General features: G+C 47.7%; 1 long non-coding RNA gene across 2 annotated transcripts; it reads right to left on the bottom strand.

The window, feature by feature from the left end:
- Positions 1-23440: 23440 nt before the first annotated feature.
- LOC103647682 (uncharacterized) lies at positions 23441-24005 on the bottom strand. Of its 2 annotated transcripts, none has more exons than XR_562959.2 (3): positions 23935-24005; positions 23746-23821; positions 23441-23482 (listed from the first exon to the last, which is right to left on the bottom strand). It is a non-coding gene; the product is annotated as an uncharacterized lncRNA (long non-coding RNA). The 2 variants fall into 2 exon arrangements; XR_562958.2 differs by having other exon boundaries at positions 23746-23818; positions 23935-23997.
- Positions 24006-24663: the final 658 nt, after the last annotated feature.

Below are 24663 nucleotides of genomic sequence, written 5' to 3'. Positions count from 1 at the left end.
CAAGACCTATCTAACGTATGCTGGTAAACAAATTACATATACGCTTTGGATCATCACATGTTGACACGCAGGTCATTACATTAAATTTGGACAATATATATGGCTCCAGCCGTATTGCCCAGGTCACGACACGCAGGTCATGAATAATTCATTAATATGCATCATATACACAATAGCCATACCGATCACAAGATGCCCTGCAAAAACAGGTTAGACAAACACGTTTCTATATGTTCGCCACTACAACAGATAGCCACGGCGGTCCCATGCGGTTGATCAAATTAACCCAAATCCGAGACTTTCGACCCGAAGAAGATTACACTCATGACGTCGATCTGTTACGTCAATCTGCTGGTTGTGTACGCAGTTAGCCCCGATGGTGATTCCAGCCGGTAGGGGCAAGTCGCGCACATAACAGAGAAGGACGAACTAATCTTTTCAGTCATATCCGATGTAATCTACTTCAACCCTTTATAACCAATTGATCTAATCAAACCGTGCATCCAGACCTAAAACTACGCAGAACTTGGCTCTAATACCACTAAAGGATTACGGGGAGGCTACGCTAGCGCAAAACAAAAATTTCAACCCCATATTACCAAGAACTACTGCGGTTATAGGTCATGGAATTACCACTAGACGCGCAGAGCAGCGGAAGACGTCTCGATGTAGACGAACGTGTCGAGCAGTGCCGTGCAGTCGTCGGCGTCCTTCACGTCCTCGCACGGTTCGTCCTAGTGCTCCAGATGCAGCACCTCCGAGGTATCCACACGTACAGGGAGGAAGCGCCGCGTACTGAACTGCTAGGTTCGCGACGGCGGCTTGGCGAGGGCGAGAGGTGAGCGGCGGCTGCTCGTTTGCTGGTGGCAAATTAGGTTTTTTATTCTAACCGCGTCCCCGCCCCTTATTATATAGGAGTTATGGTGGGCTTCTGACACCGAGGCCCATCATTAACCCTAAAGCCCAGTCTAATTTCGGATCTAATCCGAGTTAGGCTTCCTTCCCCTTAAGTGTGTGACCCTATAGGTTCACGTACAAATAGACATAGCCCGAGTACTCTTACTTGGCCCAATAATTGACAGCGGCCTCTAGCAAGACATGTCAACTCCTATGCGCACGTAAAGATCATATCAGACGAACCATTGCAACATTACGTACATGCTGTTCCCTTTGTCTCACGATATTTGGTCTGGCTCTAAGCTGACCTCTCTTTCTCGATACTGTGAATTGGAATCCTTTCAATGGTTAACTCTTAACCCTAGCACGGCCATGCATTTCTTGATCCAATCACTCGAGGGGCCCAGAGATATCTCTCTCACAAAGAGAGGGACAAATTCCATCTTGACTGACCATGCCTCACAGCATGCTTCCTGACAAACCCAAAACTACCTTTATAACTACCCAGTTATGGAATAGCGTTTGATAGTCCCTAAGTAAGTCAATTCACATCTTGAGAACATGCGACAATCTCAGGTCTAAGGATACAATATTCATGTTGCAAAAAGAGAACTATATTACAATATCTTACGTTGGGTCGGTCCAGCCTCATGTCATACATGCGCCCACATTATTAGTTTAACATCTCCATGTTCATGACTTGTGAAATGTAGTCATCAACTAATACATGTGCTAGTCATCGACTTTGACTAGGGACATCATTTAGAATAACCATATAAGTAAAGAATCTCACAAACAATTCACATAATTGCTAATCAATACAAGGTGCCTTCCATGGATATTCAATTAAGCAATATATATATCATGGATACAAAGAAATATGCTCATCTCTATGATTATCTCTAGGGCATATTTCTAACATCTTCTTGGTGCCGCGCTGAGTGGACGCCTCGGGAACATCTTCCGGCTGGCGGCCCTGGGGCTGCTTATCCTTCCGGAAGATGGCCTCAACCGCCTCCTGGCCAGAGGCGAATTTGGTGGTGATATCCATCAGCTCGCTCGCCCTGGTGGGGGTCTTGCGACCCAGCTTGCTCACCAGGTCGCGACAGGTGGTGCCGGCGAGGAACGCGCCGATGACATCCGAGTCGGTGACGTTGGGCAGCTCGGTGCGCTGCTTCGAGAATCGCCAGATGTAGTCCCGGAGAGACTCTCCCGGCTGCTGGCGGCAGCTTTGGAGATCCTAGGGCGCACGTACGTGCCCTGGAAGTTGCCGGCGAAGGCTTGGACTAGGTCGTCCCAGTTGGAGATCTGCCCCGAAGGCAGGTGCTCCAACCAGGCTCGAGCGGTGTCGGAGAGGAACAGGGGGAGGTTGCGGATGATGAGGTTGTCATCGTCCGTTCCACCCAGGTGGCAGGCCAGTCGGTAGTCCGCGAGCCACAATTCCGGCCTCGTCTCCCCCGAGTACTTTGTGATAGTAGTCGGGGTTCAGAACCGGGTCGAGAACAGCGCCTGTCGTATGGCCCGGCTGAAAGCCTGCGGACCGGGTGGTTCAGGCGAGGGGCTCCGATCTTCCCCGCTGTCGTAGCGTCCCCCACGCCTGGGGTGGTAGCCTCGGCGCACCTTCTCGTCGAGGTGGGCTCGACGGTTGCGGTGATGGTGCTCGTTGCCGAGGCGACCCGGGGCCGCAGGCGCTGTGTTGCGCGTGCGCCCGGTGTGGACCGAGGCTTCCCGCATGAGTCGGGAAGTCGTGGCGCGATGTTCTGAGGGGTACCCCTGCCTTCGGGAGGCAGAGCTTTCGGCCCGTCGGACCGCGGCATCCTCCAGGAGATTCTTGAGCTCTCCCTGGATACGCTGCCCCTTGGTGGTTGATGGCTCCGGCATCGCGCGGAGAAGTATTGCCGCTGCAGCCAGGTTCTGGCCGACCCCACCGGAAGTCGGTGGCAGCCTTGCCCTGACATCGTCGGCGATGTGGTGCTAGATGCCCTAGGGTAGATGACGCGCTTCTCCGGCCGGAGGTTGGCCTGCCCATTCCTGCCCGATGTCCCGGTGGAACGGCTCAAGTGTTCCTACTCCCCCATCGAGCCTGGCCTGCATCTCGCGGATTTGCTCGAGCTGTGAGTCCTGACCCCCCGCAGGGACTGGGACCACATCTAGCTCCCGTAGGATGTCAACGCGAGGTGCAGGCCTAGGGGGATCACCGTTTTCCGGTATACCAAGTTGGTTGCCTTCACTGGGACCCCCTAGATCGACGTGGAAACATTCACGACTTGGGCCTCAGTCCTCGTCGCCGACGCTGCGGCTACCGTCGGAACAGTCGGAAAGGCAGTAGTCGCATGCGGTCACGAAGTCCTGCATGGCACTGGGGTTACCAAGTCCGGAGAAATCCCAACAAAAGTCGGGCTCGTCCTCTTCCTCGGAACCCGAGGGCCCGTAGGTCGAGACGGCTGTCAGCCGGTCCCAGGGTGACCGCATACCGTACCCCGGAGGGTTTGGACTCGCCTCTATGAAAGCGTCCACCGAAGCGAAGTCGCTTGGTGGGTCGAGGCTGAATCCACAAGGCACGAGATGGGAATCGGTCGGTACCTCTTGGTCGACGGGCGGTGATGAAGTCACGTCAAGGGCAGACTGCACCGTCGTCTCAGGTACGAGGGTGACGCCCAGCAAGTCTTTTGCGAGCGTGCTGGCGTCATCCGTCCGCTTGGAGTTGGCGTGTTGCGGGGAGACGGCGCTCGTCTTCGTCTCAGACGCGAGGTTGATGCCCGACGTGTCTCCCGTTGGGGCGCCGGTGCCGTCGACTCGCTCAACAGCCGACGAGGTGCCGCCTCCTGCTTGGCCTTGGTTGCCCCGCCTCCTCCCCCGTCGGCGGGGGAGGCGATAGGACAAACCCGAACGTTGTTCTTTCGCCACGTGGGGAAGACGTCATCAATTCCGCCGCCGGCGGGCGGGTTGTCGGCCGCCATTGTCGCTGTCTCGCGGCGGGGGAAGGAGTATCATGTCGTAGCTGCCGTCGAGGGACATGAACTCAAGACTCCCGAAACGGAGCACCGTCCCAGGCCGAAAAGGTTGCTGGAGACTGCCCATCTGGAGCTTGACGGGAAGCTGTTCGTCAACACGCAGCAGGCCCCTACCTAGCACGCCAACTGTCGGCGTTCGACCCCGGGGGTCCCTGGACCGACGAGTAAATTGTCGCCGCGTGCCCCAGCCCAGATGGGTCGGCGCGAGACGGAGCGCGAAGGGGGGAAAAGCCGGAGGGAGACAGGCACAAAAGGGGAAACCCACGGCCTTCGTGTTTGTCCCGCGCCCAGGTCGGGTGCGCTTGCAATAGGGGGTTACAAGCGTCCGCGTGGGAGGGAGCGAGAGGCTTACGCGCGCGCCGTCCCGTCCTTCCCCGCGCGACCAACCTTTTGTAAGAGGGCCCTGGACCTTCCTTTTATAGGCGTAAGGAGGGGGTCCAGGTGTACAATGGGAGGTGTAGCAGTGTGCTAACATGTCTAGCAGAGAAGAGCTAGTGCCCTAAGTACATGTTGTCGTGGCAGCCGGAGAGGTTTTGGCACCCTGTTCGTGTGGTGTCGTGGCCGTCGGAGGAGCGCTGGAGCCTGGCGGAAGGACAGCTGTCGGGGCTATCGAGTCCTTGCTGACGTCTCCTTGCTTCCGTAAGGGGGCTGAGAGCCGCCGTCGTCATGGAGCATGCGGGGCGCCATCATTACTTGTTTACCGGGGCGAGCCAGATGGGACGTCGGTCTTGTTCCCCGTAGCCTGAGTTAGCTTGGGGTAGGGTAATGATGGCGCCTCCTGTGACGTGGTCGGTCCGAGCCCTGGGTTGGGCGAGGCGGAGGCTCCTCCGAGGTCGAGGTCGAGTCTGTCTTCCGAGGCCGAGGTCGAGTCCGAGCCCCTGGGTCGGGCAAGGCGGAGACCGTCGGCTGAGGCCAGGGCTGAGTCCAAGCCCTGGGGTCGGGCGAGGCGGAGTTCGTCGCCTTCCGGGGCCAAGGCCGAGTTCGAGCCCTGGGTCGGGCGAGGCGGAGTTCGTCGTCTTCCGGGGCCGAGCCCGAGTCCGAGCCCTGGGTCAGGCGAGGCGGAGTTCGTCGTCTTCCGGGGCCGAGCCCGAGTCCGAGCCCTGGGTTGGGCGAGGCGGAGTTCGTCGTCTTCCGGGGCCGAGCCCGAGTCCGAGCCCTGGGTCGGGCGAGGCGGAGCTTCCTATGGTGCCTGAGGCCGGACTTGGCCGCTGTCAGCCTCACTCTGTCGAGTGGCACAGCAGTCGGAGCGACACGGGCGGCGCTGTCTTCTTGTCAGACTGGTCAGTGGAGCGACGAAGTGACTGCGGTCACTTCGGCTCAGTCGACTGAAGGGAGTGCGTCAGGATAAGGTGTCATACCACCTTTGCATTAAATGCTCCTACGATACGGTCGGTCGTCGTGGCGATTTGGCCAAGGTTGCTTCTAGGCGAAGACCGGGCCTCGGGCCAGCCGAAGGTGTGTCCGTTGCTTGAGGGGACCCTCGGGCGAGACGTAGATCCTCCGGGGTCGGCTGCCCTTGCCCGAGGCTGGGCTCGGGCGAGGCGAGATCGTGTCCTTGAGTGGACCGAGCCTTGACTTAATCGCACCCATCAGGCCTTTGCAGCTTTGTGCTGATGGGGGTTACCAGCTGAGATTAGGAGTCTTGGGGGTATCCCTAATTATGGTCCCCGATAGCTGTCGGGGCTGTCGGATCCTTGCTGACGTCTCCTTGCTTCCGTAAGGGGCTGAGAGCCTCCGTCGTCATGGAGCACGCGGGGTGCCATCATTACTTGTTTACCGGGGCGAGCCAGATGGGACGCCGGTCTTGTTCCCTGTAGCCTGAGCTAGCTAGGGGTAGGGTAATGATGGCCCCCCCTGTGACGTGGTCGGTCCGAGCCCGAGGTCGGGTGAGGCGGAGGCTCCTCCGAGGTCGAGGTCGAGTCTGGGCCCGAGGGTCGGGCGAGGCGGAGACCGTCGTCCGAGGTTGAGGCTGAGTCCGAGCCCTGGGGTCGGGTGAGGCGGAGACCGTCGTCCGAGGTCGAGCTAAGTCCGAGCCCTGGGGTCGGGCGAGGCGGAGTTCGTCTTCCGAGGTCAAGGCTGAGTCCGAGCCCTGGGTCGGGCGAGGCGGAGTCCGTCTTCCGAGGTCGAGGCTGAGACCGAGCCCTGGGGTCGGGCGAGGCGGAGTCCGTCGTCCGGCGTCGAGTTTGAGCCCGAGCCCTGGGGTCGGGCGAGGCGGAGCTTCCTATGGCACCCGAGGCTAGACTTAGCTACTGTCAGCCTCACTCTGTCGAGTGGCACAGCAGTCGGAGCGGGGCAGGCGGCGCTGTTTTCCTGTCAGGTCGGCCAGTGGAGCGGCAAAGTGACTGCGGTCACTTCGGCCCTGTCGACTTAGGAGCGCGCGTCAGGATAAGGTGTCAGTCGATCCTTGCATTAAATGCTCCTGCGATACGGTCGGTTGGCATGGCGATCTGGCCAAGGTTGCTTCTCCGCAAAGCCTGCCCGAGCTGGGCCTCGGGCGAGTCGAAGGTGCGCCCGTTGCTTGAGGGGACCCTCGGGCGAGACGTGAATCCTTCGGGGTCGGCTGCCTTTGCCCGAGGCTGGGCTCAGGCGAGGCGAGATCATGTCCCTCGAGTGGACTGAGCCTTGACCTTAATCGCGCCCATCAGGCCTTTGCATCTTTGTGCTGATGGGGGTTACCAGCTAAGATTAGGAGTCTTGGGGGTACCCCTAATTATGGTCCCCGACAAAAAGACAACTTAACTTTCTTAATAAAATGAACAAGAAATTCAGTAGTTTAGTTATAACATTATTTAGGCTGATAGAGGGTTAAACAATCGATTTTGAAAGTGAGAGGGTGTAGTAGACCACCCTCTAAAGGTTAGGGGGTTATGTAGACTTATTCCATAGTTATAAATCAACTAGGTGAGTGTTCATGTGTTGCCACAGAAGTTAAAAGTTAATATAAAACTTAGATACGAAACGACAACTATCACTATGGTATACAAAATTCATATTACAAAATATCACCGTAACACTAATATTATATTAACTATATAAATATGTATTATTATTATTATTATAAATACATCGACTAAAATATAATGAACTAATGTTGAACAAACATTATAATAATGCAGAAATTATTTCCAAAGAATCAATATAGAATTTTGAACGATAAACAAATATATGGACAATCGTGCAATAATCTAATCTTTTTTAGCGATATCGATAAATCTATGTTATATGTTTACAAGGAGATTCAAGAAACCGAACTGCATAATCATGAATCTGTGAATTGTGATCGTTGCTGGCTGGATTCTTTCGCTTATAGTGAGTTGTGACCCTATATAGATACATGGAGATGAAAGGGAAATGTGCCCTTGGGCCATTTCTAAGTATTTTGGTGATTGAGTGCCAACACAAGTGCTTAAATGTGAATCTATGCTCATGGATGAACAAAGTGCAAATCAAGAGCAAAGGTATGTTTCTGAATCTTAGTACATTAGTTTTGTGTACTAATATACCTGTCTAAGTATGAGAAACAGGAAGAAGAGGAAAAGAGAAGAGTTGGCTGTGTACAGCCAAGAGGCTGTTTCGGTCTGGGGCACCGGACTGTCCGGTGGTGCACCGGATAGTGTCCGGTGCGCCAGGCTGCCTCGGGCGAACTGGCCGCTCTCGGGAATTGACCGGTGACGTACGACTAAAATTCACCGGACTGTCCGGTGTGCACCGGACTGTCCGGTGAGCCAACGGTCAGCTGGGCCAACGGTCGGCCGCGCGATCTGCGCGGGACACGTGGCCGAGCCAACGGTCAGAAGGGGGCACCGGACTGTCCGGTGTGCACCGAACATGTCCGGTGCGCCAACGGCTCCCGCATCTGCAACGGTCGGCTTCGCCATTTAAGGAAGGGAATCGGGCACCGGACAGTGTCCGGTGTGCACCGGACTGTCCGGTGCGCCCGACGACAGAAGGCAAGGATGGCCTTCTGGATTTGTTCTCAACGGCTCCTAGCTGCCTTGGGGCTATAAAAGGGACCCCTAGGCGCATGGAGAACACCAAGCATTCCTACAACATTCCTAAGCACCAAGACATCGATTCCACGCATTTGGTTCATTGTGATAGCATCTAGAGCTCTTGTTGAGTTGTGAACTCATTGAGTTGTGTTGCGAGCTCTTGTTGCGACTTGTGTGCGTGCTGTTTCTCTGATATTGAGTCTTGTGTGCGTTGCTAGTTTCCTCCTTACTCCGTATTTCTTTGTGAATCTTAAGTGTAAGGGCGAGAGACTCCAAGTTGTGGAGATTCCTCGCAAACGGGATATTGAAAGGCAAAGCAAAACACCGTGGTATTCAAGTTGGTCTTTGGACCGCTTGAGAGGGGTTGATTGCAACCCTCGTCCGTTGGGACGCCACAACATGGAGTAGGCAAGCGTTGGTCTTGGCCGAACCACGGGATAAACCACTGCATCATCTCTGTGTTTGATCTCTTGTGGTATTGTGTTTTGTTGAGACTCCTCTCTAGCCACTTGGCAATTATTGTGCTAACACTTAACAAGTTTTTGTGGCTATAAGTTTAAGTTTTCACAGGATCACCTATTCACCCCCCCTCTAGGTGCTCTCAATTGGTATCGGAGCCGTTCTCTTCACAAAGGGACTAACCGCCCGAAGAGATGGATCCTAAAGGGAAGGGAATCGTGATCAACGACAAGGAGGAGTCCTTCGTCAACGAGCCAAGGGATGACAAGTCCAACGACTCGGGCTCGGGCCACAGACGCAAAGATGGGAAGAAGAAGAAGACAAGACGCATCAAGGAGATCGTCTACTACGACAGCGATGAGTCTACTTCCTCCCAAAAGGACGACGACCACAACGAATACGAGAGAAAGAAACCGGTCAATTCGAACTTTTCTTTTGATTACTCTCGTATTCCTCAAAGTACTAATGCTCATTTATTATCTATTCCACTTGGTAAACCTCCTCATTTTGATGGAGAGGACTACGGATTTTGGAGTCACAAAATGCGTAGTCACTTGTTCTCTCTCCATCCTAGCATATGGGAGATTGTAGAAAGTGGAATGCACTTTGATAGTACGGATAGTCCCATGTTTATTAATGAACAGATTCATAAAAATGCACAAGCTACTACTGTGTTGCTAGCCTCTTTGTGCAGGGACGAGTACCATAAGGTGAGCGGCTTGGACAATGCCAAGCAGATCTGGGACACCCTCAAGATCTCTCATGAGGGGAACGATGTCACCTTACTCACCAAGATGGAGTTGGTGGAGGGCGAGCTTGGACGGTTCGCAATGATAAGGGGCGAGGAGCCAACTCAAACATACAACCGGCTCAAGACCCTTATCAACAAAATAAGGAGCTACGGAAGCACGCGATGGACGGATCACAACGTCGTCCGCCTAATGCTAAGGTCCTTTACTGTTCTTGATCCTCATTTGGTGAACAATATTCGTGAAAATCCTAGGTACACCAAGATGTCGCCCGAAGAAGTACTTGGGAAATTCGTCAGCGGGCGAATGGTGATCAAGGAGGCAAGATACGTGGACGACGCCTTGAATGGTCCGATCAACGAGCCGCAACCCCTTGCTCTCAAGGCAACGAGGAGCAAGGAGGCGCTACCAAGCAAGGTGGCGCAAGTTGAGGCGGCCGGGCTAAATAATGAGGAGATGGCCCTCATCATTAAGCGCTTCAAGACGGCGCTTAAAGGACGCAAGGGACAGCCAAGCAAGACCAAAGCCAAGGGGAAGCGCTCGTGCTTCAAATGCGGTAAGATTGGTCATTTTATTGCTAACTGTCCCGACAATGATAGTGACCAGGAACACGGGAGCAAGAGAGAAAAGAAGAAGCATTACAAGAAGGCCAAGGGCGAGGCACATATCGGAAAGGAGTGGGATTCGGATTGCTCCTCCTCCGACTCCGACAATGAAGGACTCGCCGCCACTGCCTTCAACAAATCATCCCTCTTCCCCAACGAGCGTCACACATGCCTTATGGCAAGGGAGAAGAAGGTAAGTAATCAAAACAATGTCACTTATGATTCTTCTAGTGATGATGAGTCTAGTGATGAAGAAATAGATTACTCTAGTTTGTTCAAGGGAATGGATAGAACTAAAGTAGATAAGATTAATGAATTGATTGATGCCTTGAATGAAAAGGATAGACTCTTAGAAAAACAAGAGGATCTTTTATATGAAGAGCATGACAAATTTGTAGAGGCTCAAAAATCTTATGCTTTAGAAGTTAAAAGAAATGAAGTGCTTTCTAGTGAATTATCTTCTTGTCATGAAACCATTGCTAAGTTAAAGAGTTTTAATGATGATTTAAATGCTAGACTAGAAGTGGCTAGTAAATCTAACTCTTGTGTAGAACATGTTATGGTTTGCACTAGGTGTAAAGATTTTAATGTTGATGCTTGTAGTGAACACCTAGTTTCAATTTCTAAATTGAATGATGAAGTGGCTAGTCTTAATGCCCAACTTAAGACTAGCAAAAGCGAATTTGATAAACTAAAATTTGCTAGGGATGCCTACACGATTGGTAGACACCCCTCAATTAAGGATGGACTTGGCTACAAAAGGGAAACCAAGAACTTGACAAGCCATAAGGCTCCCATCTCCGTCAAGGAGAAAGGGAAGGCCCCTATGGCTAGTAGTGTGCAAAAGAACCATGCCTTTATGTACTATGATAGAAGACAACCTAGAAATGCTTATAGGAGTTGTAATGCATATAATGCCTTTGATTCTCATGCCATGTATGCTTCTAGCTCTTCTTATGTGCATGATAGAAATGTTGGTAGGAGAAATGCTGTTCATAATATGCCTAGGAGAAATGTTGTTAATGTTCCTAGGAAAGTAAATGAACCTTCTACAATATATCATGCTTTGAATGCTTCCTTTGCAATTTGTAGAAAGGATAGAAAGGCGATTGCTAGGAAATTAGGGGCAAAATGTAAGGGTGATAAAACTTGCATTTGGGTCCCTAAGACAATTGTGACTAACCTTGTAGGACCCAACAAGAGTTGGGTACCTAAGTCCCAAGCCTAAATTTGCCTTGCAGGTTTATGCATCCGGGGGTTCAAGCTGGATTATCGACAGCGGATGCACAAACCATATGACGGGGGAGAAGAAGATGTTCACCTCCTACGTCAAGAATAAGGATTCCCAAGATTCAATTATATTCGGTGATGGGAATCAAGGCAAGGTAAAAGGGCTAGGTAAAATTGCAATCTCCAATGAGCATTCTATCTCTAATGTGTTTTTAGTGGAGAGTCTTGGATATAATTTGCTATCTGTTAGTCAATTATGTCATATGGGATATAACTGTCTATTTACAAATGTAGATGTGTCTGTCTTTAGAAGAAGTGATGGTTCACTAGCTTTTAAGGGTGTATTAGACGACAAGCTCTACTTAGTTGATTTTGCAAAAGAAGAGGTCGGTCTAGATGCATGCTTAATTGCTAAGACTAGCATGGGCTGGCTATGGCATCACCGCTTAGCACATGTGGGGATGAAGAACCTTCACAAGCTTCTAAAGGGAGAACACGTGATAGGTTTGACTAACGTACAATTCGAAAAAGATAGACCTTGTGCAGCTTGTCAAAGCAGGTAAACAGGTGGGAGGAACGCATCACAGCAAGAATGTGATGACCACTTCAAGACCCCTGGAGCTGCTGCATATGGACCTCTTCGGACCCGTCGCCTATCTGAGTATAGGGGGAAGTAAGTATGGTCTAGTTATTGTCGATGACTTTTCCCGCTTCACTTGGGTGTTCTTTTTACAGGATAAGTCTGAAACCCAAGGGACCCTCAAGCGCTTCCTCAGGAGAGCTCAAAATGAGTTTGAGCTCAAGGTGAAGAAGATAAGGAGCGACAATGGGTCCGAGTTCAAGAACCTTCAAGTGGAGGAGTTCCTTGAGGAGGAAGGGATCAAGCACGAGTTCTCCGCTCCCTACACACCACAGCAAAATGGTGTGGTAGAGAGGAAGAACAGGACGCTCCTCGATATGGCAAGGACGATGCTTGGAGAATTCAAGACCCCCGAGCGATTTTGGTCGGAAGCCGTGAACACGGCTTGCCACGCCATCAACAGGGTCTACCTTCATCGCCTCCTCAAGAAGACTTCGTATGAGCTACTAACCGGTAACAAACCCAATGTATCTTACTTTCGTGTATTTGGGAGCAAGTGCTACATTCTAGTGAAGAAGGGTAGAAATTCTAAATTTGCTCCCAAAGCTATAGAAGGGTTTTTGTTAGGTTATGACTCAAATACAAAGGCGTATAGAGTCTTCAACAAATCATCGGGTTTGGTTGAAGTCTCTAGCGACGTTGTATTTGATGAGACTAATGGCTCTCCAAGAGAGCAAGTTGTTGATTGTGATGATGTAGATGATGAAGATGTTCCGACGGCCGCTATACGAACCATGGCGATTGGAGTAGTGCGGCCACAGGAACAAGATGAACGAGATCAACCTTCTTCCTCAACAACGGTGCATCCCCCATCTCAAGACAATGAACAGGTTCATCAAAAGGAGGCGTATGATCAAGGGGGGCACAAGATGATCACGTAATGGAGGAAGAAGTGCAACCGGCACCTCCAACCCAAGTTCGAGCGATGATTCAAAGGGATCATCCCGTCGACCAAATTTTGGGTGACATTAGCAAGGGAGTAACTACTCGATCTCGATTAGTTAATTTTTGTGAGCATTACTCCTTTGTCTCTTCTATTGAGCCTTTCAGGGTAGAGGAGGCCTTGCTAGATCCGGATTGGGTATTGGCCATGCAGGAGGAACTCAACAACTTCAAGCGCAATGAATTTTGGACACTGGTGCCTCGTCCCGAGCAAAATGTTGTGGGAACCAAGTGGGTGTTCCGCAACAAACAGGACGAGCACGGGGTGGTGACGAGGAACAAGGCTCGACTTGTGGCAAAAGGTTATGCCCAAGTCGCAGGTTTGGACTTTGAGGAGACATTTGCTCCTGTGGCTAGGCTAGAATCAATTCGTATCCTGCTAGCATATGCCGCTCACCATTCTTTCAGGTTGTTCCAAATGGATGTGAAGAGCGCTTTCCTCAACGGGCCAATCAAGGAGGAGGTGTACGTAGAGCAACCCCCTGGCTTCGAGGATGAACGGTACCCCGACCACGTGTGTAGGCGCTCTATGGACTTAAGCAAGCCCCAAGAGCATGGTATGAATGCCTTAGAGACTTTTTACTTGCTAATGCTTTCAAGGTTGGGAAAACCGATCCAACTCTGTTCACTAAGACATGTGATGGTGATTTGTTTGTGTGCCAAATTTATGTCGATGACATAATATTTGGTTCTACTAACCAAAAGTCTTGTGAAGAGTTTAGCAGGGTGATGACGCAGAAATTCGAGATGTCGATGATGGGCAAGTTGAACTACTTCCTTGGGTTTCAAGTGAAGCAACTCAAGAACGGCACCTTCATCTCACAAACGAAGTACACGCAAGATCTGCTAAAGCGGTTTGGGATGAAGGACGCCAAGCCCGCAAAAACTCCGATGGGGACCGACGGACACACTGACCTCAACAAAGGAGGTAAGTCCGTTGATCAAAAAGCATACCGGTCAATGATAGGGTCTTTACTTTATTTATGTGCCAGTAGACCGGATATTATGCTTAGCGTATGCATGTGTGCTAGATTTCAATCCGATCCTAAGGAGTGTCACTTAGTGGCGGTGAAGCGAATTCTTAGATATTTGGTTGCTACGCCTTGCTTCGGGCTCTGGTATCCAAAGGGGTCTACCCTTGACTTAGTTGGATACTCAGACTCCGACTATGCTGGATGTAAGGTCGATAGGAAGAGTACATCGGGGACGTGCCAATTCTTAGGAAGGTCCCTGGTGTCGTGGAACTCTAAGAAACAAACTTCTGTTGCCCTATCCACCGCTGAGGCCGAGTACGTTGCCGCAGGACAGTGTTGCGTGCAACTGCTTTGGATGAGGCAAACCCTCCGGGACTTTGGCTACAATCTGAGCAAAGTCCCACTCCTATGTGATAATGAGAGTGCTATCCGCATGGCGGAGAATCCTGTTGAGCACAGCCGCACAAAGCACATAGACATCCGGCATCACTTTTTGAGAGACCACCAGCAAAAGGGAGATATCGAAGTGTTTCATGTTAGCACCGAGAACCAGCTAGTCGATATCTTCACTAAGCCTCTAGATGAGAAGACCTTTTGCAGGTTGCGTAGTGAGCTAAATGTCTTAGATTCGCGGAACCTGGATTGATTTGTAGCATACATGTGTTTATGCCTTTGATCATGTTCCTTTTTGCATTTTGTTGCTTATTATGGTGCTCAAGTTGTACAAACACTCCCTGGACCTCACACGTCCGTTGCAAAGTGATGCACATGTTTAGGGGGAGATATGTTACAACTTGACCCTTTGAAGACTAACCATGTGCTTGAGTTTGATGATTTAGTCTCGAAGATGGATTGAAAGGGAAAAAGGTGGACTTGGACCATGAAAGACTTCCACTGCACTCCGATGAGAGGGTAACTTATTCCAAGTTCATCTTTAGACTCTTATTGCCTATGTGCTCTTAATTGAAAATTTTGGTGAGGCAATGGGGTTAAAGGGCCAAGATTGATCCCGTTTTGGTGCTTGATGCCAAAGGGGGAGAAAATAAAGGCCAAAGCAATAAATGGATCAGCTACCACTTGAGAAACTTTGAAAACAGTAGGATAGAGTTTTTGGTTTGTCAAAGTGTTGGTTATGGGAAACAGGGGGAGTTTTTGAAATCTTTGATCAATCTCTTTTGGAATGACTCTATTTATGCTTCAACTTGTGTGTTTGACTTAGAGATAGAGATTTGAGTTTGATTTGCAAAAACAAACCAAGTGGTGGCAAAGGATGATCCATATATGCCAAATTGAATCAAAATGAATTTGAGTTTTTATTTGAAGTGATATTGCACTTGTTCTAGTTGCTTTATGTCGTGTTGGCATAAATCACCAAAAAGGGGGAGATTGAAAGGGAAATGTGCCCTTGGGCCATTTCTAAGTATTTTGGTGATTGAGTGCCAACACAAGTGCTTAAATGTGAATCTATGCTCATGGATGAACAAAGTGCAAATCAAGAGCAAAGGTATGTTTCTGAATCTTAGTACATTAGTTTTGTGTACTAATATACCTGTCTAAGTATGAGAAACAGGAAGAAGAGGAAAAGAGAAGAGTTGGCTGTGTACAGCCAAGAGGCTGTTTCGGTCTGGGGCACCGGACTGTCCGGTGGTGCACCGGACAGTGTCCGGTGCGCCAGGCTGCCTCAGGCGAACTGGCCGCTCTCGGGAATTGACCGGCGACGTACGGCTAAAATTCACCAGACTGTCCGGTGTGCACCGGACTGTCCGGTGAGCCAACGGTCGGCCGGGCCAACGGTCGGCCGCGCGATCTGCGCGGGACACGTGGCCGAGCCAACGGTCAGAAGGGGGCACCGGACTGTCCGGTGTGCACCGGACATGTCCGGTGCGCCAACGGCTCCCGCATCTGCAACGGTCGGCTTCGCCATTTAAGGAAGGGAATCGGGCACCGGACAGTGTCCGGTGTGCACCGGACTGTCCGGTGCGCCCGACGACAGAAGGCAAGGATGGCCTTCTGGATTTGTTCTCAACGGCTCCTAGCTGCCTTGGGGCTATAAAAGGGACCCCTAGGCGCATGGAGGAGAACACCAAGCATTCCTACAACATTCCTAAGCACCAAGACATCGATTCCACGCATTTGGTTCATTGTGATAGCATCTAGAGCTCTTGTTGAGTTGTGAACTCATTGAGTTGTGTTGCGAGCTCTTGTTGCGACTTGTGTGCGTGGTGTTTCTCTAATATTGAGTCTTGTGTGCGTTGCTAGTTTCCTCCTTACTCCGTATTTCTTTGTGAATCTTAAGTGTAAGGGCGAGAGACTCCAAGTTGTGGAGATTCCTCGCAAACGGGATATTGAAAGGCAAAGCAAAACACCATGGTATTCAAGTTGGTCTTTGGACCGCTTGAGAGGGGTTGATTGCAACCCTCGTCCGTTGGGACGCCACAACGTGGAGTAGGCAAGCGTTGGTCTTGGCCGAACCACGGGATAAACCACTGCGTCATCTCTGTGTTTGATCTCTTGTGGTATTGTGTTTTGTTGAGACTCCTCTCTAGCCACTTGGCAATTATTGTGCTAACACTTAACAAGTTTTTGTGGCTATAAGTTTAAGTTTTCACAGGATCACCTATTCACCCCCCCTCTAGGTGCTCTCAGGAGATTACAAAAAAAAATCAAATGATGAAAAATATTGTGTGCTGACTAAAATGCTAGGTCTAAAAAGTAAATGATGAGTAACTCGATTCTTAATTTTCTCATAAACTGAAATACCGAACTGAAGTGACAAAATCCTTCAGTACGCCGGCTTCAGGATATGGTCTGAGGAGATATCGGCGTGATATTTAGAACCTTTCGATTGAGGGCTTGTTTTTTAGTAGATCTAGACACCTGTTCTCAACGGAGTCGCCAAAAAAGTGTGTTGACGTCGATCTGGGCGCCAAACACTAGAACGAACTATCTGGCGGTGCTCTATGCGGAGACGCGGACGGTCCGCGGCACAGGGCCGGACGGTCCGTGAACTGGGTGCAGGAATGACTCCTCCTTTGCGTATGTCCGGACGGTCCGTGAACTGGGTGTAGGAATGACTCCTCCTTTGCGTATGTCCGGACGGTCCGTGTTGGGCTCGTACGGTCCGCGATGGCGCAGAGCGTCGTATTCTTCGCAGCAGACCAGATCCCGCCTCCTGGGAGGGACCTCGTCGGGGAGAAGAGATCATAGGGTGTGTTTTGGCGTCGACAGACCATCCAAGACATCTTTAGTCGACGTAGAGCGGAAGAGATGTGAAGATTTGAGGTAGATGGAGGCTAAACTAGAGCTACTTCTAATGAATAAGGTGAAAATGATAAGTAAAGTTGATTGTATCGATTGTGGGGGTTCAATCGGCCGTAGTCCTCCATCTATATGAAGGAGAGGTCTGAACCCGTTATAAATCGGTTTCCAAAATAATCCTGCATATTTAGCTAACAAATCACACATCTTTGGTGAGTCGCGTGTACAGGTCTGATGCCCACTACTTTGACCTGGAAGCCTGGCATTCATTAAATTGCTACTAGAACATTAGGCGCCCCTTCGGGCGCCCTACATTAAGTAAATGACATGGTATCAAGAAAAACAGTTACAATTCCAGCTAATATTTTCAGCATATACAGTCGTACAGGTGCAAAAGTTAAACCCACCACATACAGGCGGATGCAAAAATAACAAAGCAACTTGAAACCAGCTATTCCTGTCTAAATGACTTGTTCGGTTTACGTATATAAGTGCAGCTGTCCAAACAAGACAACATTTTACTCAACATTCCAGGATCTGCAAGAACCCAGGTCTTTAAACGCTGAAGGATAAGTATAAAATCTGTGCAACTCTATATATCTCCCCAAGAGCAATCAAGTAGTGACCACCTGTAAAACCAATATAGATGGCAATTTATAATTGAATTCTATTTCTGAAGATAAATGATCCCAAATGAATTATAAAACTTTTCTGGTCGTGCAAAATATTTGTACCTTCAGAAACTACTCTGTCGCAGATATTTGCATGATAAAACTCTTGCGAAAGTGCCACACCATGCTTCAATTCTTGAGCACAGGACAGAAGCATATTGTACCATGCACCGACATAAGCACCCTGTTCCTCTTTGGATGCTAGTTTCAATAGATCTAGGGTGGAAACACTGAGCCTGTAAAGTTCAACTGCAATATATGTGTCCTCCGTTGCCTGAAATTGGGTATCAAGCAGATCAATATATTATTTATTTTCTTATTCAAAATCACATCAATCATGTGAGCAAAAAAACAGCAAGTAAACGATAGGAAATCACTCAAGAAAAATTTGTAGAGTTAGTTTACCAGAAAGGATTGGTTATGATAATGTTAAGATAGAATAATGAAGCCAAACTGATAAGAGAAAAAAAAGTGGTTCAGCAAAACTGTAACTGTGATTAGATCCTGCTAAATATGTTTGTATGCCTATTTCATGCCACTGAATTTTGGGACAAGCAACCATATTGTTTGTGTGTTCTTCATTTGGTTTCAAGGTATAACCAGTTTAAATGTATTGTACTCTCAGGAATGGTTTCAAACTTATTAGAAAACGGTACTAAGTTGTAATATCTAAATTTGTAACTCATATGAAGAGAGAATATTTCCTTTATCTATATGTGTGTACCATCTCTAGTTAATATCACATGTGAATAAACACCATCAAAAGGGGGATTGAATAATTAATAACACCTAAAATAAACCTTTGCATCATATTGGATCTTTGTTTGTGCATTTAAAACCATAATAATATGAACAAAAATAAAATAATAACGAGAAGAGGATTAGAGGAAAGAAGGAAGTAATATCCAATATAAAATAATATGATAATTAAATAAAACCCTCATAATTTGGTATGACCAATATGCTTAATTCAAAGGAGTTCAAATTTGCATTTGAGATTGCATTCAAAATTGGGATTCAAAAGAATTGTAAATAAAAGAAAACAGAAAAATAAAAACAAAAGAAAATGGGAAAAGAACCTAACTGGGCTGAAAACACCCAATTTGGCCCACTCTCAAAGCTGAACTACGCGGCCCAAACTCACTTACCGCACGCGCCCTGGCGCCCGACACTCGGGGCCCACAAGTCAGCCTCAGTTCTTCTCTCCTCGCAACTACGCATAGCTCCCACTCGCCAACGCTCTCCTTATCCCTTCACTGACCGCGCTCTGGCACTACCAGTTGGGCCCGGACTGTCAGGCGCTTCCCCTCCAGAGATCTCGCACGCACTGGTGCTCCGCTTTGACCGCGCAAGCTCGCGATCGAGCCGGGGATTTCGGAGTCGCGGGGCGCATAACTACTGCCGCCTTCACTGGGATCGTAGCCCACTCTAACATCTCCCACGCTCCAACCATGTGCCGCCGCCATTACTGCTGGGAAAACTGCCGCCGCCGCGGGACCTCGCCGGGGTCGTCGGTCCAGCCTCGGCAACCGGTTTGAGACGGAGAGAAGGGCACGTAGAAGGTATACGTGGGCGACAGCGGGCACGAAATCGGGCGGCCAGATGCCAATTCGTCACCGGTGGCTGAAATCCGCCATGAATCTACCCTTCGGCGCGGTCAGGGACCTCAGCACCACTATTCCGGTGAAATTCTCCTCTCTTAAATTGCCTTCGTCTCTAGGTCACGCTACGCCTATCGAATTTGAGTTTGGAGCCCTGGAGCACAGCATTGCCTCCCTCCAGCGGGGTCGCCGCCGTGGCCAACGCGGTGGCCGTCGCGGCGTTGGGGGAAGATGGTGTTGGGAGTCCTAGCCGTAAAATTTGTGATGGACGGCCTTGATTAGAAGATAGGGTAACGATTCGAACCAGTGAATCGTGGTCGTTGATCTACCTGCGTGCGAATAGGATTAGATCAGGTTAAGATGAAATCGGGACCGTTGTTTTTAAATCCGGTGGTATAGATTGCGTACCGCTTCGTGAAGTAATCTGAACCCTAGATCTCTAATCCAACGGCTCGCAGTGTCCTGATTCAGTATTGAGTAAATCTAATCGAGGCCCTTGGAGTACGATCTAACGGCCAGAACGGACCGATACCCCTTCGCGTAACCACTTTGCAGAAAACCCCTTATAAATTTAGAGATTCAACCCGCAGTCCTCTGTGCAGTGCGGTATGTGTCTTAGGGTCTTTTGCACCAGCACCCCTGCGCTTTCTGTATTTGAGGCCCAATCTAGAGAGCATGGAAAATCAGAAATTAATATCAGAAATCAATTTTTAGTGCATAAATAAATGCAGAAGCTTGTTTAATTTATAGAAAATGCATATGAACTCCAAATTGAACCATTCCAATTTCTAAAATTTTGTAATAATATTCTCTATCAATTAGTATCACTGTTTTGACATGAACTCAGTTAGAAAAATTAATTTATCATCTAATCCTATTTTAATCACATTAAACCTTAGGAAATTCATAACTTGAAATCTATAACTCCAAATTTAGTGATTCCAGTTCCTATGATCTCATTTTAATGTATAGTTTTTTACTGTATATTTATTTACATGTTTGGTGTGATGTTGATTTTGGCTATACTATGTATGTATTGTGTTGATGCGAATAGACGAGCAATCCACTGTGGAATCTGAGGTTCAGCAAGTAGAGATAGCTGAGCAGGAGCTCATTGAAGGCAAGTTGTGCCCTTGATCACCTCTTTTACCCATTCATGTTCTTATTATTCATAATGATCTGCATAGGTTAATTTTGATGGGACCCAATAGGATACCCTAGATTTTGACTATCTTTATACCTTGCTTCACCACTGGTTTTACTACTAAGTTTTTGGGTAGTACATGCTATTGCTTTATGTGGATTTGGGTATAGAGATATTCATCACTCATTTTTACACTTGTTATTATCTGTTCATTATTTTATGTTCATGATAAGATCATTATGTTAATGGGAACATGGAGAACCACCCGGGAAAACAGTGCTACCACAAGGGTATAATGGGACGCCCTTGGCTGATTAACTAGGAAAGCTAGTGGAGGGCTGCCTTACCCGAAAGGGGCAAGGGCAGTAGGGGAGTGGTCAGTGTAGGGAGGTCCTTGGGTTGATTTTGCTGCGATGGCGGTCAGACAAGAACCCTGCACTGGAGCTTCCTATAAACTGTAGCGGGTAGTCTGAAGCTAGTGGAACTTTGTAAAGGCCTCGTAGTGGTACCCTGCCTCGCTTCCTCGGTAGAGGTGTATGGAGTCTGATCAACTCCGTGGCAAATGGGTAACACGACTTGTGGGTAAAGATGCGCAACCTCTGCAGAGTGTAAAACTGGTATACTAGCCGTGCTCACGGTCATGAGCGGCTCGGACACTCACATGATTAATTTATGGAACTTAAACTTAATCTGTCATTTCATTGCATTTGGGATTATTTTATTATTACTTTTACTTATTATTTCTAAGGTTTGGTATTTACTTACACTTAGTAATTGCTAATAAAATTTTGACCAACTTATAAAAGCGATGCTCAGCTTCAACCTTTATCCCATTGATCAGCCTTACACTTCATGAACTCCCACCTTTGGTGAGTTCATGTCACATTATTCCCCACAACTTGTTGAGCGATGAACGTATGTGAGCTCACTCTTGCTGTCTCACACCCCCCCACAGGAGAAGAACAGGTGGTTCAGGAGGAGCCACAAGGCGAGGAGTATGATCTGATCTAGGTGGCGTTTCTTAGTTGACATTGGCGCCGACGATCCTTAGTTCGTTTTACATTTATTCCTTTACTTTGTAATAAGTCTTCCGCTATGTAATAAATACTCTGATGTTTTATGACATTTATCTCTATACACTCTGTTATTGTATATGTTGTCTTCTTGGCGCATGTATGAGATGCACCCGGCTTTGTTCCTTAAAGCCCGGGTGTGACAGAAGTGCAGGCTAAAAATAAGAGGCTTCGAAGTATATGGTCTAAATAGGACCAACCCAGCAGTGCACGAACCCAAAGTGGACCTCTGCAGTCAGTTTTAATAGAAGTGTAAATAGCAAGGTTAGACAAACTTACCACCATAGAATCAATTTTGTGAAACCGATCATGGTATCGTTGTCAATAGGCTAAGCTGAAACAAATGTTTCCAAGTGAATATAATTCTCAGTGTAATAACTAAACAATCTAAGCTAGAAGATGAATAAAACGCCACAAAGTGATGAAACCTATCCTTAGGACCAACTCAGGAACAAGCTAGCCTAGATCTCCATCGTCAAAAATATCATAATAGAATTATCACTCACCACAAAGGTCATTGTTAAGCCAGAGCTGTGAGTAGCTGATATTATCCAGCCTAATTGCATCAGAGAACCCAGAAACTTACCAATCACCAGACTTCTCCAGAGCCTGAACTTGTTCATGGAAGAGGACCTGCGAGACAACATACACAATCTTGCTCCCTGATTCCAGAGCATGATCCCTTCCGATGGCATCCACAACGTGAGGACCTACATGATGCTCTCGCCCTGGGCGAGCGTGATGGTGACACCCTCGTCGCACGCCCACTGCAGGTTCTTCCTCCCTGCCTTGTGCCTTCATTTGCTCCTCAGCCCTCTTCGGCGGGTGGGGACCAAAGCATGGCGAAAGGCCTACAAACATCATCCTCAGGTTCAAATCCAGTCGCAAGGCAAATGAAGAACAACCTTAAATTAGGGTAAAACATCAACAGGACATGCAAAGTAGCACAAAAGAACAAACACTTGTCTGAAATAACAAGGTTGGCGAATTAACACACATCAACAGAATGCACTGCAGATCCCGTATTTCTCATGGAAACTGATTATTTTATAGGTGATAGAACTCGGGGAAAGAAAGAAATATAAAAACATAGCCCAGAGATCAATACCTTCTCATCTAGTTCATGGATGAAACTTTCTGTAGGGCTGAGTACTCTTCCAAAAGGTAGAGGAAATTCTATACCTCCCCACCTGCACAATTGATAAGAGTAAATCCAACAATGACAACAAGAAATGGTATCCCTAGGAAATCTGATTCACTTCTTGAAGTTTTTGAAGGCTGTTGTGTCATCTAGTTCTCCTCTGATGTCCAGAGGATATGGCTCCCTGTTGACCATGGCAAACGGATTCATCTCAAGAAATGAGAAATCCGTATGGAGACGGAGCATAATTATTATAAACATGGCAAATAAGAAAATTTAGGGACATGAAAATTTCTTAATTCACTACAGCAGGCAAATAAACATTTCCCAAATCTATGGAAGACAACAAATACTCCTTTAATGAAGTCACCAAATTTTCTGTGTGCCTGATCAGCAAATAAGGAGTGCCTCCAATGTGAGAAATGGAGGTATTGAGGTTAGAACTAAGGAGGAGAGCAACAAGTACCTCCAATGGATGGGTTGCAATCAAAGGAGCACATGAATCAAACGTCGTTGGCTTCTCAGTAGGGATAAACCCAGGTACTTGTGGGTTGCCAGGAAGGTAAATCCTTTTCTACAGTTCAGACGATGGACCTGATTGTGGAGGAGTTCAGAGCTCGTAACTGATGATGGCACTGGCTTGCCGTAGGGAAGAATAACATCCCTCCACTTCACACACTCTGACCGTCTGATGACAGTGGCACAGTTTTGCCTAAGCCTTTGGTCGAATCGAATGCTTCCCTCTTCGAGATTTGTCCATGTACTACAACAACAAGCATCAATGGCAAACTGATTATTTTATAGGTGATAGAAATGTAGTAGGAAACTGATTATTTTATAGGTGATAGAAATAATCAGTTTCCATGAAAATCCTGCAATCAGTGGAAACTGTGGATGTAGTGAAAGGTCAATGGAAATGAAGGATACGTATTTGTGGGGATATTCCGACCATTGCCATCTGTTTCCATGAGCACATTCATTAAAAAAAAGATGGATATAAGGAAAATTAGTTTCTAGCTGTTATTATGTATCAAAGGGATACTTACATTTCTCCAATCATCACCTGGATTTATATCCATAGGTTTCATATGGCTGGAAAAAGGAAATGAATCAAAATTTTCAAGTTAATTTTTGCCTGAACATATAAAATACTAAAACAACCAAATAATGCTCTATAACATGCACTACAATCATATATGTTTGGGAGATATACTTCGGCACAGTTAATATCACACAGAGATAGAATACATGAGAAATATGCTTGCACAATTAGATATCAGGCATTCATACAGGAAAGATGGCACCATTAACCATGCACAACCAAATAATGAATGCACCATCAAATAGGAACTGACCTTTTTGAGAGCACCTGATCACAAATTGGACATGTACCATCATTATTGAGTATTTTCCTAGCATCATCTGCACCTGCTAAACAAGCAATTACCAGCTACATTAAATTGTGTATTCTGTAATAATTAGATAGTAACTTATTTAGAATCAGGATTTAATTCACCAGAGCGGGCAGTAGAGTGGAACCATACATAAAAGATGACCACAGGTGGTCGATACAGCTTGCCCTTCCAAATCCCGCCAGCAAGCATTGCACTTCATTTTGTTCCTACAAATTATTAGATTAACTGCAGAGCGGTTAAGCCTACAGGTAAGGAAAAAGACTTAAGAGATGAAAAAGAAAAACAAAGGTGTTGGGGACTTGTTCTCAAATGCTAAGAATTAAGAACAAGGCAACATAAAAAGTGTTAAGTGTTAAAGTCCTTCGTCCTTTGAAGCATTATGTCCCTTCGGGAAATAATGAGTTTCGGACGAAGGTCATAAGAGACATACCTTCGTAAACATAACAAGTAATGACGAAGGATTCATATAAAGCATGAAATATAAAATAAGCATCATCATAAAATCATTTTTATTTTATTAACATGGAAAAATAGAAATGATTTCAAATTACAAATGTACCTTCGGTCCTGAGAGAAGATAAAAAGTACAAGCGTGACGCAAAAGCAAATGCCAAGTCAGCGTGAACAGTACGGGAGTACTGTTCATCTATTTATAGACGCGGGACGCAGCCCACATAAAATTACATTTATGTCCATTACATTTGTCAATGACTTATGGAAACCTGACAAGGTCCACGTAGTCTTTTCATCTTTAAGTCGGTTCCCCTCTCTGCTATCGCGACGAAGCTTCCCTGCGCACAGCTTCGGCTGTGCACCATCCTTCGTGGAGCTTGGTAATCAGCCCGTCCTTCGTCTGGT

This window comes from Zea mays, chromosome 2 (assembly GCF_902167145.1).
Source record: "Zea mays cultivar B73 chromosome 2, Zm-B73-REFERENCE-NAM-5.0, whole genome shotgun sequence".
NCBI classification, from domain to species: Eukaryota; Viridiplantae; Streptophyta; class Magnoliopsida; order Poales; family Poaceae; genus Zea; species Zea mays.
The sequence above is the reverse complement of the archived record's forward strand: the minus strand, read 5'-3'. Positions and strand labels throughout refer to the sequence as shown.